General features: G+C 38.7%; 1 protein-coding gene across 1 annotated transcript in view; it reads right to left on the reverse strand.

Moving 5' to 3' along the window:
• LOC148646414 (CUB and sushi domain-containing protein 1-like) overlaps nucleotides 1-18572 on the reverse strand; it is a 611078-nt gene that overhangs the window by 479499 nt on the left and 113007 nt on the right. The window lies entirely within an intron of this gene.

The following is an 18572-nucleotide window of genomic DNA, read 5'->3' on the forward strand; positions in this document are numbered from 1 at the left end:
GGAGAGGTTTGACTACTTACTGTATCTTTCTACATTAATAAAGTTTCTTTGTTGCTACAGAATATTCCTACTTTTTTGGTGCCATTTGTCATGCCACAAAAGCCCCCCTGCTGTTACAAAATCAGAAGACATTTTGTGTTCACAATAAAAAGGATATAAGTGGTCATTCAGATTTCTTCTTCTTTTGCTATGCATTTTCAGTGATTCCACTGACTGTGCATTTTATAGGAAATATTTCCATGATACAATCCTCAAGTCCAATGATAGATCATAGACTGCAAGAAGTTAATCTATTGGAAGGAACCTGCTTTTAATTAAGTTGGATAAAACCTTTCCTTGGAGAATACTGCCCAGTTCCTGTCTGCCTCCTTCCACATGCTTCACTGTGGATTGTCTGTTCTGTTCAATAAGATCTCACCACTGATCATCTTTCAGGCTTGTTCAGAAAAGTGAAGGTGTTCTATAGCTCACCTATAGCTGTCCTGTCGAAAAATTGCACTCAAGACATGATACTAGACTAAGTCTTAGAGGAAAAGGCATCTGTGGCATCATCACATATCCAAATTTGAAAAGGGAAATTGGGAACAGAGGAAGAAGACAAACGGGTCTGATTTCAACTCCCCAAGAAGGTAAACAAAACATCAGTAAAGTATATTTAACATGTAATAGCTGTTTCTTTGTGAATCTCTTTTCATCCAAGTTCGACACTTTGAAATAGATGATTACCCGTCAAGACAAGACGAGACAAACTACAGTACCTTCTTCAGCCTGAATCATCAGCCTTACAGAGTGCATAGTTTAACTGCACCCACTTACAGCACGATATTTTGCAGTTAAGTTCTGTTTCTGTGCTTATTATAATTAGAATGTCCAAGATAAGGTGTGACCCACTTCTCATTCAGTAACACACTGATCTCCACTAATGGAACAACATAATATCTATATGCAGTTCTTTTGCTCTGAATCTGAAATGATGGTGGTAATGTTAAAAAGCAATTACCACAGTTGTACAAAAAAGTGACTCCTGTGTGCGTAGGCCGAGTCCCGCAGATGACAATTTGTGTTAGAAGTCAGCTTAAGCTGAAAGGTTTTCATTAGACCAGAGCACCACACTGTACTATTCTTGTCTTATATTTAGCATGACCTTTCCATCTATGCTATCTATCTCTCTTGTGTTTGTGTCTCTAAGAGTTACTGTATCACACCTTCTTGCTCCACTTTAAGTGACAACAGCCAGTAAGTATTTTTCACAATCATCTCTGTGTGCTGTGGCTTAACTCCCTACCACACTTCACACTCCAGCTCAGTGAAGTGGACGTTAGCGGCTCAGATCTGCAGGATGCCTGAGGAAATGTTCAGAGCACATTTTGATAAACCTACAAAGAGACACCTCCACATTACCCTTTATCCAGAAAGTCCCCAGAAATTTTCCTGTAGATTTTCGGTAACACATTTAGATGTTCGATCATCATGCATATGTGAAAATGTCCATCATACAGTGCTATACAGCACGAGGAATATAGGCTAAGATGAAAAGATTAAGAAAACAACAAAAAATTCTGTCCTATTCTGACAAAACAGATACCTGTTTAAGGAATAGCATGGCTTTTTTATATAGGAATTTGGTTTCACCCTTTTAATTTGTCTTATCTAACACTTTTGAAAATGTCAATTGTTTTGGTTTTATTTCTTTCAAATCACCACTCTGTTTAAAAGGTTACTAATTTCAATTAAAGAATGTATCTCATGCAGTATCTTAAGGTGTTATGTTACTGACCAGTGATTGTACTTATTCTTTTACAGGTGGTATGTCCTGTTGGGGAATATAATTTGATCCGGTAGAAAGAAAAAAGCATAACCACCACTCCCCCTTCCACCAGAACAAGAACTTTTATTTTGGTTATATTGACATTTAAGACGACTCCGATCTTTTTTACTCAGATTTGACTGAGAACATAATTTCCTAGAGACCCAGAGAGAGAAATCGCTTCTTTTTAAGCAAGGCTGCGCTGGTGATCAGACATGAAAATGCTCTGCCATATTTGTGCTGGGAGAGCCCACATAGTGAGAACAAGGGTGACTCATTGCATAACATGCCAAATTTTAAATTAGGAGGTCATTTTTCATACCTGTGGGTTGCCTTTGCTGATGCTTAACTTCTGTCCTTCATTTGCATTCTTTAAAGATACAGGTTTTTTGTAGTCAAAAGGAGGGGCACCTTTAAGATGGTGCATTTATCACATAACAATCATGACTAGCGCAAGGTCGTTTTGAACAAAACAAATGACATACTTAAGCCATGTTTGCTTTTCTTCATTCATTTATATTAATGTTAATAAAATAGAATGAGGCAAGGTTATCAGATGAGGGGGTTCTCGTGTTGCTAGGCGATTTGCACCCAACATTTTATAAAGATCCTGTTGATGTCTTATTACTGCAGATAGTTTCACATTAATTGAAATACATTCAAGCTCCTATTAAACTGCAAATTGTTTATGCAGAATAATAACCTTTATCAGATTCCATCTCAATTTGTTCTCAGCTGTATCTGCAGATCAGTACACAGTCCTGCTACATACCAACAAGCTTCAATGCATTTTTCTTCATTAAAGAGGTTTATAATCCTTGATGCAGAATGATTATAACATTGTCCTTTCAACCTCTAGAACAGTGGTGCATTTTTTTTAAATGAACATCATGGGTCTTATTTTAATCTGATAGTGAGGGTTTAATAAAGGCAAGCTAGTACGTTACTGTAGGAGTGATTTTAACATTTTAAGTAGCATTTCACATTTAAGCGATTTTTGGTTTTCTGAATAATTCACTGAAGCCTGAAGATGATCTTATCTGAATTTTCAAATACTATACATTTATAATTATAGTACTAGTCCAAATTAAAGCAAAACTGTAACTTATGTTCCCATCTCTAAACTGAAATAACTAAGCCAGAACTTGACGGCAGCTTTTGTTGGCTTGAATGTTTTCAACAAATGTATTTCAACTTAGTGGAACCCTTCATCATGTACTGGGTTTGTAATTTATGACTGGTGGTTGAAAGAAAAGTCTGATTAATTTGTCCCTTGTTACAAAGGCTATGGAATGTAAACATAAAAGACAATGAAAGAGATTTCTAAATACATTTCAATGATATCTACATTCAAACAGGGTAAATGTTTCCGTATTAGGCCAAGAAAAGATGAATTTTTCAAAGTAGCTTTAAAGTCAGAGTTACAACTAAAAGGATTCATTCTCAATGAAGACAATACTTATTTTTATCAAATTTTAAAGAAACATGCCAAGGAACATTTTGAGTCATTGCAGATGAGAAAAGTATTATTTTTATTCAGATGACTAGTAGTCCTCATGTTTTTGTTCATTACATGTACCGTCTATCCTCTTTTTTTCTTTTCGTCAGGACTGATCAACAGACAAAATAGCCCTGCTCGTGCCGAAAAAACATGTATTCTGTGCCATTCTTTTGAAATACAGTACATGAGATGTAAGTCCAGTCCAAGTTACTGTTTCTCTAACAATAGATGTTAGGAAGGTTAACAGAGCCTTTACTCTTTTATGTCCCATGAGTAAGCATCATCTGCTACTACTGAATATCCCAGCTGATTGAACCTTTATGACTTAATGATAAAGAGATCAATTAACATCATTCTATTTTATGTGACAAAGCTTATTTTTTAGCTCTCGTAAAATTCGCTGTAGTTTACCTTATCAGAAAGAGTTTTTCAGGTTGGAAGATGGAAACATCTACTTCTATTTACATGAGTAATACATGAGAAAATGATACTACTTTTGCTGAATATCACCTTCAACCTCAGAACCTTCATGTTGATCTTACATTTGTAGGTAGCCGCTGAAAGGATTTGTGCTAGTGCACTAAAAAAGGCTGAATTTGGGCAATAAATAGTTTACATACCATACAGTTAACGAGTCTAAAAGTTACACAAAGAAAAAAACTGCATATTAGTGTATAATCTTTTATACAATAATATCTTTTTAAAAGACAAAAAAGCAGAAGGAAAGTGCCGCATGGTGGCACAGAGGTTAACATTGCTGCCTTGCAGCACTGGAGACCTGAGCTTGATTTCTGGTGTGCTCTCTGTGTGGAGTTTGCATGTTCTCCTTGTGTTCATATGGGTTTCCTCCAGGCGCTTCAGTTTACTCTCACAGTCCAAAAACATACTGGTAGGTTAACTGGCATCTGGGAAAATTGGCCCTGAGTGTATGCATGCAGGTGTCTCGGAGTGCCCTGCAATGGACTGGTGTCCCATCCAGGCAAATCCTGCTTTGCTTATATTATTTACCAGGATAGGCTCCGGCTCCCCTGCGACCCTGTATTAGATAAAGCGGTTAGAAAACGGGTGGGTGAATGGAGAGTTCAGTAGGGGTTGGTACTTTAGGTCCTGCAATTTACATGTTTAATGCACAATAAACACGCCATTAACACAGTTACATATTCGCAACGGACTAATAAATGTCCACAATGGGCAGTGCTCAAATGTGAACTATTATTGCCATCTGTAACTATCTATTAATGGAACAGCAACTTTGATATATTGACACTAGTACCATTTCAATATAGTCATTTATAAATCTCATTGAGAAACCTATACCGTGAAAATGATTTTAATCTGCCCTCTTCATCGAGAAAAAAAAAGATACTTGTAATCGATTAGTAATCTACAGAATGATAGGGTATGTCGAATCACTGATTAGCGGTGTCTAGATTTAAACTTTTAACTGAACTTTAGCACCAATCAACTGTCTTATTTGTCCTTCAAGCATGTGAGTAAGAGACAACAGACTTTTTTTGCTTCAAGTCTCTCCATTTAGCTGATGTCTAATGTTGGCTTTGCTGCTTCACCTTCAGAAATTGGAAGCACTTCTTGATGCTACTGTATGTATAACATGTTTCCTAATAAGAAACAAACAAATCCAATAAAACCAAAAGGAAAACCACAATGCTTGGTAATGTTGATTAAAATGTAAAACAGAAGACCCCCCAAAAGACAAGGATGTACATTTTTTGCCTTCTATTTCTCCATTTAATTAAACTGAATTTGATCACTGAGATTTGCTTTGGTACTGTATGTGCTTAATGAATGGCATTCATTCACTGCCAAACTCACAAAACGCTTTAATCATTCATAAGCCAGGTTCACAATGCATGATGCTTAAACTGACACGAGGCCTGATTTGTAGCACCAATATGTTGTATGATGATAGGAGGGAGCTCTTAAGCCATTTAAAAGCACAAATTATCAGATGAAGGGATGATTTTCTGATAATCACTAACAGTGAAGGACAACCATTGGCCATTGATGGCAGAGTAAAGTGATATCCAACATATTAATGACCCATTACTACTGAGTGCTTTTAAAAAGCATCTGAATATTGAACTGACTAAATACCGAAACAAAGGAGCCCATATTTTAAATGGCAGCATAATCTGTACAATGTTAGTGCATCTATGAAGGAAAGACATGTCTGATCACAGTGAATAAATGTTGCAGAACACCCATCAACTCTGGATCAGAAACTGCATACAAGTGACATGCGTGAATAATCTCTGAGGGACGGGATTGCATTACGTTATCTCCATCACCTGCCAGTGGCTCGACAGTGGTGAAGAAAGTGTAGGTGGCCATTTCATTGTAGCAGCACCTTCCTGAAACCCACTCCAAAACCTTTTCTTTCATTATCAGTACACCAGATGATGCAACAATTATCGATACGCCTATTGTTTTAATCTCATGCCTTCATTTGCTTTATGTGTACTGCTGTCTTAAAAGAATACAGTACAGTAGCATTTGTCATTTGTAAAACTTGAGGTTTTTCTTAGCATTCCCTGTGATATTCAGGAAGGGCTTTAAAAAAAGAATTTATCTGACAATGTGAGCCCCTAGCACAGTGCTAGAGAAACTCTTGGGATTAAAGGTAATCCCAACAAGACCAGAGCACAGCAATTTCTAAAGCCTCATCCCTCTTCAGAGGACAATATGGGGAAAATGTTTTCATATTCATAGTTTATGCAGGAGGATAGCACAGTGGTTAGCATTGCTGTCTCAGTGCTGGGGCCCTGGGTTCCATTCCAGACTTGGGTGGCTTTCTGTATAGAGTTCACATGTTCTCCCCATTTTCTAGTGGGGTTCCTCCAGGTGTGGAGACTATTGGCCCTGGTGTGAGTGTGTGTGTATGTGTCAGTGTGTGCCACGTGACAGACAGTTGTCCTTCCCGCAGTGTACCCTACCTTGTGCCTGTTGCTTGCCTGGATAGCCTCCTGCTCCCCTTCAACCCTGAATTGGATGAAGCGATTAGAAAAATGGATGGATATTTTATGCACAGTGGATCCACAATGTTGTCTTGTATCCGCCTGTTGCACCATCTTGTGTCAGCGTACAGAGCCTGTTAACCTTAAAATGGAGCTTCACCTGTCCATCAAGAGGACCAGGGGTGGGGCTTATTGTATTTAACCTGGCCCAGGTGGTATAGTAGTGGTTGGTTGAGTTTTGTTCTGGCCTCCTGTTTTACTGTTCGCTCTTTTATTCTTTTATTAAACCTGCACTTATTGTGTTCTTTTTTGGATGGTGCAGCTTTTTTTTTTTTTTGACTTGGCTGATTGCTCATGCTGGGTAGTTTAGTCACATGCACACAAGTATGGATCAACTGGATTGACTGGAGGAAGTGATGAAACGAGTGAGGAATCCTTATGAGCTTCTCCACCCAGGTATCTAGTCAGCTGGTCCACCCTTTTTTAGATCAGAAGCTCAGGTTGGTCCCACAGCACCATCAGCCAGGAAGACAAGTGATGATTACGCCTTTTTCAAAGGGGGGTAACATTGCTTGCAGCAGTTCATGTCTGTAGCCCCTCACAAGCCTACTTCTGTTTAGGAATTACACTTAACTTTCATTACAAAACCCGTCTGCCACACATAATACAAATTACCGTCACCTCAGGACTTACAGTACCTCTCTATAAAGGAGTATAAAAAGTGGCAATTTTCTCATCTTTAGTGCGTTGAAAGGACAATAGGTCAGACAAAATGTAGTTTCAGAATGTTCTTAATAATGAGTTAGAAAAGGCTGGCCGCTTGATCACACCTGAACAAAACAATAATATCTACTCATGCCAAATCCACTGGGAGAAAGATGACTAACTGTTATTGTACACTCTCAAAGTGGAAGAAACTGTCCTTTTCAGGTAAGAACTCAAGTTAATTTGAAGCACAATTGATGAATAGGTGAGAGAGCCATTTTTCTTTGTTTGCAACGATGGACTTCCATTTCCAGTGCATAGATCTTGTGCTACACAGAGATAGCACAATAATGAGGGCACTTTTTGACACGTTTAAAATTTAGAAAACAATTGGCCATTTTTTAGAAGAATTATTGATCTTATTAATATACTGTAGGCATATGAGCTTTAGAAATTATAAAACACTGCAAGTTTCCTTAATAACTGGATTAATAAAATCACCAATCGGTGTAATTCATAACAGACAGCCTTTGTTTTTAATTTACTGTTCAAGTTGGTTAATGTTAGACTTCCAGTTAAGTATCATCTAATTCCAATACCAATGCAAAATATCTATCATTAGTCCTCCTCTCCATTCATTAAAATCTAACATAAAACAATGTTAATGAAAGTGAATACACAGCACTGTATCTACAGTCATTGACTTACTGTACAGTACTTGGTACCAATATCCTACATGCTACATTTTGTATTTATATTACTGCGACTGCAACTATTTATATTAGTGCATCAAAAACAATTTTATAATGCAAGTCAATTTAGAAAATATTTATTTCATTGTTGTAATGATAACTAATCTGATACTGATGGGTTTTTAAAAATGCATTCCTCTCTGAATTACCACAATGATGGAGGTTGCAGTGGATGTTTGATAACAAAAAGTTAAACACTTCATGCATTTGTCACTTTAACTCATAAATTAATCAAACTTTCATACAGTATTTCCACAGAATGTCAAAGCTCCTTACCTCTGGGGTGCCATGGGGGTGGTTGACAGAATTGGCTCTCAATCTCCCCCGTCACAGCGCTCTTGTGTGTTCCTTTACTTTATCTTACACACACTCTCCTCCAAGAGTGGCGATCACACTGACCCCCTCATCGGGGTAACAGGATACATGACTCCACACTCCATTACTTCTGGGTCCGTTACCTTCAGAGTCTCAAGTTCACCCTGTTGTCCTCACTGCTAGGAACCTCCTGCTCCCAGACACCAACACAGAGCCTCCTGCTCCTACTCCACTAGGCCACTGTTTCACACTCAACCAGTGCCTCCGACTCCCAGGTCTGCCTCCAGCCCTGACATCCTCTTCCTAACGCCACCAGGTTGGGTTACACAACTACACACTACCTACATCACAGAGTCCCTTCCGCACATCACACCGTGCCAAGACCCAACACACTGTCCCTCTCTAACGCACACTCACAACCTCTCTGGTGCCTCACTCTCATGCCCTTAGGTTGTGAACTCACAGCTGCCAGCGCACCTCACCGTGCCCAGCCACCACTGCACTATCTCCCAGAGGGTGCAGCTAGATTGACCCCAATCACTTCCCCAATACCTTGTATTGCCAGGGGGAGGGTCCCTCTACCACACAACCCACGCTGGTCCACACACACTAACTCACTAATCAAATCACAACTCACTTATACAGCGGACACGACAGCCCTGCTCTCACACCCTAGCAGGATGCTGTCCCTTTAAATCTTTAGACGATCTCATAAAGCTCCGTTTCTTTTGTCAGTCTCCTCACAGACTGACGTTTTCACCCTTTTCCTCGCAGGCTATTCCTCTTACGATCCCCTTCGGACTTGTCGTCCTTCTCCAGCCCCTCAGGGGGTTTCTACAGCGGCTAATCAAGTCTTTAGGTGGGTAGCTGCGTCAGCATGCGTAGGCTGCAAAGGAACAAGTAATAGGTTTATTCCATGCTGAAAAAAAGAAGAAAGAGAACACAACGTTTCGGCCGTGGAGCCTTCTTCAGGTGTGAGCAAGTCTTTGCTCACTCATACTGTACATGGCGGCACGCCCCTCTAACATCGCCCGGACCAGTAGCGTCTCACACCCCTGTCCTGCTTCAGCCCGGCTCTCTCACAGCAGAGCCTCCGCATTTGTTCTCTCAACAACAGCAAGACCGAAGTCCTGCTGGATCATTCCCCCTTCAAACCACTTCTACACCTGCCGTTCATTCATTTATTCACGTCGGGTGTGGTTTCCACGGCAACGTGTCTTCCTTAATCCGGGGCTCCGCCCCCCACCCCCGACACTCCCTGCATTGTACCACACCTCTTATAGTGAACTGCTAGCATGACCTTTTGATTAGGTTTCAGGTCCATCTTGTGAAAGGGAAAATGTAATGTGACCCAAAGCTTCAGGATTTATTAGTCTTTACAAATCCAGGATTAAGTCAAATGTTACTGTTTTTGTGTCTTTGCTGCTTATTGCCATTTCATTACTCAGTGTTCAGCTCAGTTGGATGTAATTAATAGCAGTTACTGTAATGTGAAAGCAGTGACAGATCCAGAGGACCACACCAATAATACGGACCATCAGTCAATATGGGGCTGTGGCAGCAAGTAACCCCGACATGTATCTTATTTACAAACATTGATAGAGGAAATTCATGTCAAGCATTTTGCACAGTCCATAAATATATTTAATGAGCTTCAAAAAGTATTTTACACTTTAATGATCATTACTGCGACCTTGAGAGAAACAAGTTATGCACATTTCAGTAGGTGACACTTTCTTAATGGATGTGAAACTCTATTTCAGAAATGCTTGTACGCATATTATCAGCTCCTCAGAAACAGATGATGTGAAGATGTCCAAAGCACTGATTTACAGTAAATCAAAGCAACTAAGGGCTCTTCTGCTTCACACCTCTCAACTAAAGAAACTTCAAGGGTCCTCACAGTTACTGTGTAGTTTTAACTCCTTCAGTGTATTCTGAAAAATCTCTCAACTTAAGTGCCATTTGTCGAGTGTTACTTTTACAGAGTGTTCTCTCAGTTTATAGTGTATTATAGTGCTTCTGTTAACCAGCTGTACACAAATCCTAAAAGTTTTACAGTGTGTTGTCGCTTTCATTATGACTATGTATTTAATTTCTGAATAAATAATCAGAAATAATAAAAAGTATGCTACACAATCTCTCTATGAACCTAAACGTTTCTTAGCCTTTGCAAACATTTCTCATAAAATACTATTTAATTGATTGTATAGGACTTGTGAATAATCTGAAACTCTCCTCCAGACACAATGCAGGCAAAATCCTTAAGACTGAACAGTGGTGCCATATTCATTCTCTCAGCCATCATCCTTACAGAATGTGAATGTTTTGTGGACATTCAGGCAATTAAAAAAAACAATATATACAAATCAAACCTTTTTTTTTATTTTTTTAACAACCTGACCACAAGCAAACATTCAGGCACAATAATACTGTACTGTATATAAAATATGCATTTTGTAACTTTAAAATATGTATAAGTATAAATACTTATAAAATAAGAATACATATTTTCAAGTTACAAGTAAATAAAACTCAAAAACTTTTAAATTGGAAATAGCCAACTTAACAACAGACAGTAATTATTTAATTTATATCAAGGCAGATTAAAATTGTTTAATGTATACTAATCTGCTTGTATTTCTCACCATCAAGTTTGGTTTTATTGCCTAGGTTTATGTTTAATACTGAAGTCTGCTTTCCAAGATCTCTATTCCTAACAACATGGATATTGTTTTGTGGATAAAAAAATAGCAAGGTGGGGAAACAGAGCGAGCGTGGAGCAGTCACAACACGGTCCAGGGGCTGGCCTGGAAACATAGCCAGGCCGCAGGCAGACAAGCAAAAGCTTGTCCGCAGACATAAACCAAAGCATAGTGGGGTTAAAAGCCTGTGAAGACAGTATAATGCACCACTGATAATCCAAAAGACGAAGTCGATACGAAGCTGGGTCTTGGATCCAACGCAAGCACTAAGCAGGGAACTACGGACGCAGGGAATGAGAGCATAGAGACTCCCCAGAGCTTTACTCTATACCAGAGTGCTGAGCAAACTCAGAGCATTTGCTCTCAGATGATGTAGACTAGATGTCCGGTCAGAATGCGTTTCCATGGTAAACGGTCACTGAAAGACTGGCGGGAGGCCGGCTACCACAGCACTTGGTTACCACAGGGGAGAGCCTGACAGGCTGATAACATACTGTCAAGTCATCCATCCATCCATTATCTTCTGCTTCACCTGATTCAGGGTCACGGGGCAGCCGGAGCAAGCAACAGGAGCAAAGCCGGATACGTCCTGGACAGGAGGCCAGTCCATCACAGGACAAATACAGATACACTCAGACTTAGACTGTGGGAGGAAACTGGAGCACCTGGAGGAGACCCCTGTGTACGCAGGGAGAACATACAGTACGAACGCCATGCATATTGCACCCCAGGTCCAGAATTGAACCCAGGCCTCCGGGGACAGCAGTGAGGCAGCAATGCAACAACCGAGCCACTGTGCCCCCTTACAGTATGTAAGTCAGACTTGTTCAGATATGTTTTTTCCCCAGCTATGGTGTTGTCGCAATACTACGGCTGTCTTCAACGAGAAACTGACCTGCCACTATTCCAATCAGTTTGGACATGAAAATGAAGGAGGAAAGCATCCAATTCAAAACGTCACAAACCAAAACATATTGATTTCTCACGTCTTACCTAACACATTCTGGCACATTGTTCACACACATACTGTACAGGACAATTTCACAGAAATTGCTGTAGATGACACTGATTATAATACCACATACTGTTCACAATCAAATGATTCAAGAATAAAAATGACCCAAGCTCATACCAGTATGTTTTTTAAATCAATGTGTAAGTTCCTGATCATGGTTTTGAAACAAACCATTTTTACTGGAAATATAGTACTCAACATATTCAAGGGATACAGTAATGAGATCATATGGTTACGCATGACATAACTGGCCTTGATTTCATGGCTAGAACTGAGTGATCAAGGGTGTTATTGCAAACCACCTCATATACGGTTTCATATACTGAAAAAGGTTTTAGTTTGCTTTCATCTCTTTTCCTTGATGTGGTGAATATTTGTACTGTATATCCTTGGTAAATAATGAGTAACATACAGTAGTCGATTATGCATCAGTTTCTGAGTCTCAGAGCTTCACTTAGTTTTAAATTCAGTGAGTTTCACTAGGCACAGAAAAAATAGCTGACCTTCAAATATAATTTAATCAATGACATGAAAAGTTCTGTTCCTGATGTTCAGATGACCGGAGTAGTGCACTAAACTGAGTTAAAGCTTTCTTTTTTTGCATTTCTAATGTCCTAATGGTTACACATTAAGTCAAACACTGAAAAGATTCCATACACCCTTCACATTTATTAAAATGGCCTGTTGTCAAAATGCCCTAAATGACATTCAAATAAAAGGAACAAATAACTATGTAACACTAACTTAGGAGTGCTGTCACAGAAAAAATGTCATCACCATTCTTTATGCTATCAAATATTTCTAGGTTGTAACTCATCTGCATCAATTTCAGTCATTTTTTAGCCTTCACATACAGTACCATTTAGCCATGAATCAATTGGGTTGTGCACAATGCAATCATAAGAAAAGAAAAATTCAAAAGAGAGTGTTCCTGTGTTGAAAATGCTATAGACAGATAGCAGACTACATGAGTTTAAATCAATCTACATTTTGAAAACATGTTTCAGGAAACACAAAATGCTGGTCAGGAAGAAAGCAGTCGGTTGCAGGGCACACATACACATATACTCATACATGTATATGCATAGTGTACAGAGGACAATTAAGAAGTGCCAATTGAAGAGAAGGTGACCTTTGGGCTGGGTGGCAGGGTGGCATGGTGACACAGTGGTGAGCATTGCTGCCTCGCTGCACTGGGGCCCTGGGTTAAATTCTTAGGTGCTGTCTGTGTGGAGTTTGCATGTTCACCCTGTGTTCATGTGGGCTTCCTCCATGTGTCCCAGGTGTCCAAAGTCCAAACACTCACAGGTTAATTGGCTCCTGGGAAAATTGGCCCTAGGTGTGACTGTGTGCGTGTTGGTGTCTGTGTGTGCCCTCCGATGGACTGCTGTAGTGTCCTGCCTTGCACATGCCTGTTGGGATAGGCCCCGGCTCCCCCACTGCCTTGGAGTGGCTAAATCAGTTAGAAAATGGATGGATGTTTTTGGACTGTGGCATGAAGAACCCCAAAAAAACGAATGTAGCCACAGGGAGAACAGGCAACCTCCACACATAAGGCTTGGGATGGAAGCTAGGATCCAAGACCTGTGAGGCAAAAGCACTATCCAACTTACCACCCACATTCCCCTTTTGCCTCACATGACTAGTAAAAAGCAGGTACACGTATTCCAGTCATGTACCTATACAGGTATTCCATATAAAGATCACTGGAACTCTCCTGCCAATACTACTGTAACTGCCTCTTGACAACCTTCCTGCTAGTGCTATCCGACCGGTCCAGCTCATCCAGAATCCTGTGGTCTGCCTAATCTGTTTTCCTCCTTACATTTTTCATGTCACTCCATTCCTCCAGCCTCTCCACTGGCTGTCTGTCCATTTTGCTTCATGCATCTGATTCAAAACACTGGTTCTCGCCTACTGTTGTCTCAGTAACTCTGCTCCAGCAGTCTCTTGCCCCCCCCCACCCCCACACACATACATACATACTTCTCTCTTTCCCCCAGACTTCCTGTGCCACCGGTCCCATCTCCTGATTCTAGACCCATTCAGTCTTCATCCTCATGTTTCATAGTGGAATGAACTACAGTACTGTACATACAACATTCAGGCCTGCCAATTGCTGACCACCTGCTGGTGTCTGTTCCCTACATCCTTCAACAATGTTTACACTATCACACTGCTGTTTTAATCCCTACAATGATAAGGTAAATTGCCCACTTACTGTAAGCATGGAATACATATGTATGAGTACCTTTTTACATTACTGTGCTGCTGTCTTTGTACTCCACACTATTTGTATGCTGTTTTATAGGGGAATGGGATCAAAGATTGTAGTAAAACAGGAGAATGTCATACATATGATGTATCGTAATATGTTTGCATTTTTCAGATAATGAGTGCCAGTGGTTCTAACATTAAAAGAAAAAAAATAATGTGCTACCAGACAATACCATTCAGTACCTTATCCCCGAACAAATATCATTGACCTAATCTGGATCTACAGATGGTTTGACCAATGTACTGTATAGATTAAATCATTAGATCTTTAAATGATCAAAGAAAACGTGTTCTACTTAGATTTAGCCTTTCCAAATAATGTTATATCTGAGTTCAATGGCATAACTGCCTATAGACAGAGCATTCTAATAGTTACTTGTTGTTTTAAATGAGAAATAAAATTTAATTATTTTTTTTTTCTGTGGAGAGAGGTAGTTTGCAAAGAGAAACTTACAGAGTTTCATATTAAAGGTTTTAGTTGATCTCACACTGCCGGACTCAACTCAGCTGAAATGTCTTGAATGAGGTTTCCACTTCTAACTCCTGGAGAGTTATAAGAACGTCCAACTGTTCAGCCTCTTCAGGGTTGTTTCAGTGGATACAGAGATGTGAACCCAATCAAATGAGCACACAACCGGATCATGATCAAATATAACCCCAGGAAGAAAAACAATGAAGAAAAATAGTCATTACCACAACATATTTTATTTCAACAGGAAAAAAGTAAAATGTTTTCCACAATATTTCCTCAATTTCCTGACATCACATACATTCCAGTCTTGTGCAATGGGCAGAGATGGTCTTGGCGAAGAGGGATCCATCATTGCATTGAAAAGTAAAAATTTAAGTTAACCCATATAACAAGTGTTGTCAAAGTCTAGCATAGTCCAAAAACATTGGGTGGAGATGCTATTAACAAGCAGGACAAGACACTGTTAAGTCATTTTAAAGATATTTAAAGTGTAATAGTTAAACTTGTCCACATAATTTAACAAAGATCTCCCACCACTAAGTACAAATACTTCACCACTAAGTACAAATGAATTCTAAGAAACGTTAACACACATGAAGAACAGAAGTACACAAACTAGCTCAAAGAAAAGGCAGTCTACAACTCAGCCATGACCCTCATTACAAGACCTAAAACAAAAAACAACTTGCTTCCATGGTTACAAACCAAGATGTGATATTACATAAAACACACTCCAAGAATTACAGTAAAGTACAATATAATATAATAGCACCTTCTCATCCAGGATACTAGAACAACTCATATACTGTATTTTCTGCTTCATAGAATCTGATAATCTACTATACCAGAAACCTAAGCACAACCTAACAACAGAATGATTCACAAAATTCAGAAACATAAAGAGAAAACAACCCAACACTAGTAATAAAGGGTGTGGCCTACAGTACAGTATATGCTACACATTATCTGCAGCTACAAGACTGCTATGTTGAAAACACTAGATTAGCTACCATGGACAATCTAAAGTTTGGCCAGATGAAGCAGGAAGCTGCTGTACTGCAGCTCTTCACTCCAATATAGCAATAGGCTTTTTTACACCAGGGAGACCATTTTCTGTAAATGAACAATAGGAGTGGATTAATTGAGGATGAACACCAGAGAAGCTGTTGTGATGGTGCAACCTCTAGCAGCCTGAAAGATGTCAATCAGCAGAAAAAAGTGTTCTGTAGCAGTCTAAAAGTACAGTACACAAGTGAGACTCTCCAAATTGGCAAAACATGATCTCCTTCATGATCTGTGACTCACGGCTCTGGCATTGCACTGCCTCTAGAATATTGTCGACTTATTTCTTGTCATATGACTGAGTGGTTGCAATCATCATCCCCAACTGTTGAAGGTGGTACTGGATGGTCCTGAGTGGTGCAGGCCAATTCCTGATGAGGTATTCAGAGATTGGTATTCAGGAACTCCCCAAGGAAATCTGTCATAAAATCTGTTAGTGAGCAAAACAATGCATCAGAGAGCCCTCTAGGTTAGACCTTAAAGGAAGATGCAGTTGTAACCTGCAAGGTAAATAGCTGCTTCCTGGCTTTCTCCCCCTTGGTTGTGAAGGAAGCAGTGCATGACTCCATAGCTGACAACAAGGTGCACTTCTCAGAGGTCTGAACAATGGAGCGTAGCTGTGAGAACTGCCCTGAACTGAAATGTAACTTTTATTTCTTTGAAAAAAGAAAAACTGAGTGTGAAACCTCTTGATTAAGCCACAATCTTGGCCTGGGGCCACCAGAAATTCTCTTGTAATGATCATTTGCAACTGAACATCATAAACTATAGAAATTTCTCATAAATTCTTAAGCACTTCAATGTAAAATCTGAAATCTATAATTACTGACTCCAAGATATCCAGAATCATACCCTCTGGACAGGCCCTACATGAGTAGTAACAGGCTCAATTTCCAAGTTGAAAAATGAATAAGAAATAGAGTAGAAAGCTTTCCAATTATTATGCATTATTACTGCATAATTAAAAAACAAATGTAGAACACAGGCTTTAACCTAACACAACTTCCTACAAGTGAAAGTTTTCCTAAAAAAGTAAAAGTAAAAAAGTAAAAGTAAAGTTTCCTCCGAATAGATTATTGATAGTATTGTTTCTCTCAGGCATATCATCCAGAATCATCAATATTGAGAAGTACAGTATTGTATGGAGAAAGCCTGATAATCAAACTGTTGGAAAGAGATTTTAAATTGTGCAAAGCCTATTTCTCCTGTTGCCTGATGACCAATGCAACATATCTAAGCTAAGTGTTAACAAAGCCCCATACGACCACCAATTCATAAATGATGATAGTGTGTTCTCAGTGGAGAAACTAAGAGAACATAAATGTCAAACAAAACTGAATTGCAGGCCCATCAATGTTAATAACTTAAACGACCTGAAAAGACTTGTTTCTTTAAGAAAACGAACAGATAAAGAGCCTGAAACACCACCTACTGCATTACCAAAAAATACTGGAAAATCATGACCTCTGCTACCCCTGCATATTAATTGGGATTTAGTTGTTTTTTATGCATACCAGGAAGATAGTACTGTTATTTTGCCTTTGGTGTTTTGCAGTGCAAGTAAATACATAAGTATTTTACAATGTTTTTTAACAAATTATTTTTTTTACATTATATCTTCTAAATATTTTTTCTGTGTTCTCAATAAAGTGAATAGAAATATAATAGCAGCACTCTAATTGAACTGTATTTAATTTAACCCTTATTTAATCACAGGTTAATCTTGTGATCTATTTATATTTAAGGGGGACCTTGAAGGATAAGGTCAGAGAAGAACACATATTACTGTAGGGAAATCAAAATAGTGGGACATCAGATTTTAAAACTTTCTCTTGCATTTGGACATGATATCATGATTAACACCCAAGCTCCTACAACTATTGCTTTAGGAATAGTACCACAGTGTGCACAGACTTTGCTTTATTGTCTTTTACCTTAATATTTTAGAGACCCTGCTACAATACCATGTACACTAAATGCCCCTGACACTAAATTGGGTTACTGATGTAGAATTTCAGGTTCGGAAGGATTGGTGTCACCAAGCAGCCTTTGATAGAATAAGTTACCCTAAAAAAACTTCGGAAAATCTTAAACTACTGTAACAAATACATATACATACTGTATGTCCAATTATCTTGTACTGCTAGTCAATGCAGAATATTTGCATTATGTCTTGAACAAAGCAAGCATGTATCATTAAGATGAGCACAAAGAACAAGGAACACAGGTAGTATTTTTGGCATACACTTTACCTCTCTATTTAAAATGATTCAGAACAGATGTCTCCAGAGAAAATAGTCACAGGCACCATTAGAGAATAAAAAATGAATTTTAACAAAGACAAACCAAGAAATAGACAAACCAAACAAAAGTTATTTTAAAAACAGGATGTCTGAGAAAAAAAAGAGTTGTTGTGTACAGTACACTGCAATTTTAAGCTCAGTGGGCTGTCTTGACAGTCACAAAATAGATTTAAAGTTTGTTCTTTAAATGCTTTTCTTATATAAGACTTGTTTAGCAGCACTTAGAGGTGTACAGGTTTGCTAACATATACAGTACAGTATACTGTATGATATACATGTAAGTTAGTTCACTGTTAATTTAACATTTAGAAAAGAATAAAGGTTACACATAAAAGAAAATCATGCAGTTGGTCTTCCCTGTAGTTTTAAGATCAGTGGATCTCATCCAGTTGTTTCTTTAAAAATCAGAAGAAAATCGCTTGGAACTACGTGGCTGGGCGGGTTGTCCTAGACACCAACCCCCCTATGCTTCAAGAGTAAAATGTTTCTATTTTACTTCAGATTGCATCCTCTGGTTTGTGTTTTATTATTCAGAAGTAATTTATAGAATTACTAAATTAATCCTTTAAGGATTCTGAATTTTTGCTAGTGCATGTGATCAAAAATGTTTATGTGTATCTCAATAATGTTTATGAACAATTCAGCAAATGATCTTCATATTAGTGTAATTAATTCAATTAGTG

The sequence above is a fragment of the Lepisosteus platostomus genome, chromosome 17 (assembly GCF_059453375.1).
Source record: "Lepisosteus platostomus isolate fLepPlt1 chromosome 17, fLepPlt1.hap1, whole genome shotgun sequence".
NCBI classification, from domain to species: domain Eukaryota; kingdom Metazoa; phylum Chordata; class Actinopteri; order Semionotiformes; family Lepisosteidae; genus Lepisosteus; species Lepisosteus platostomus.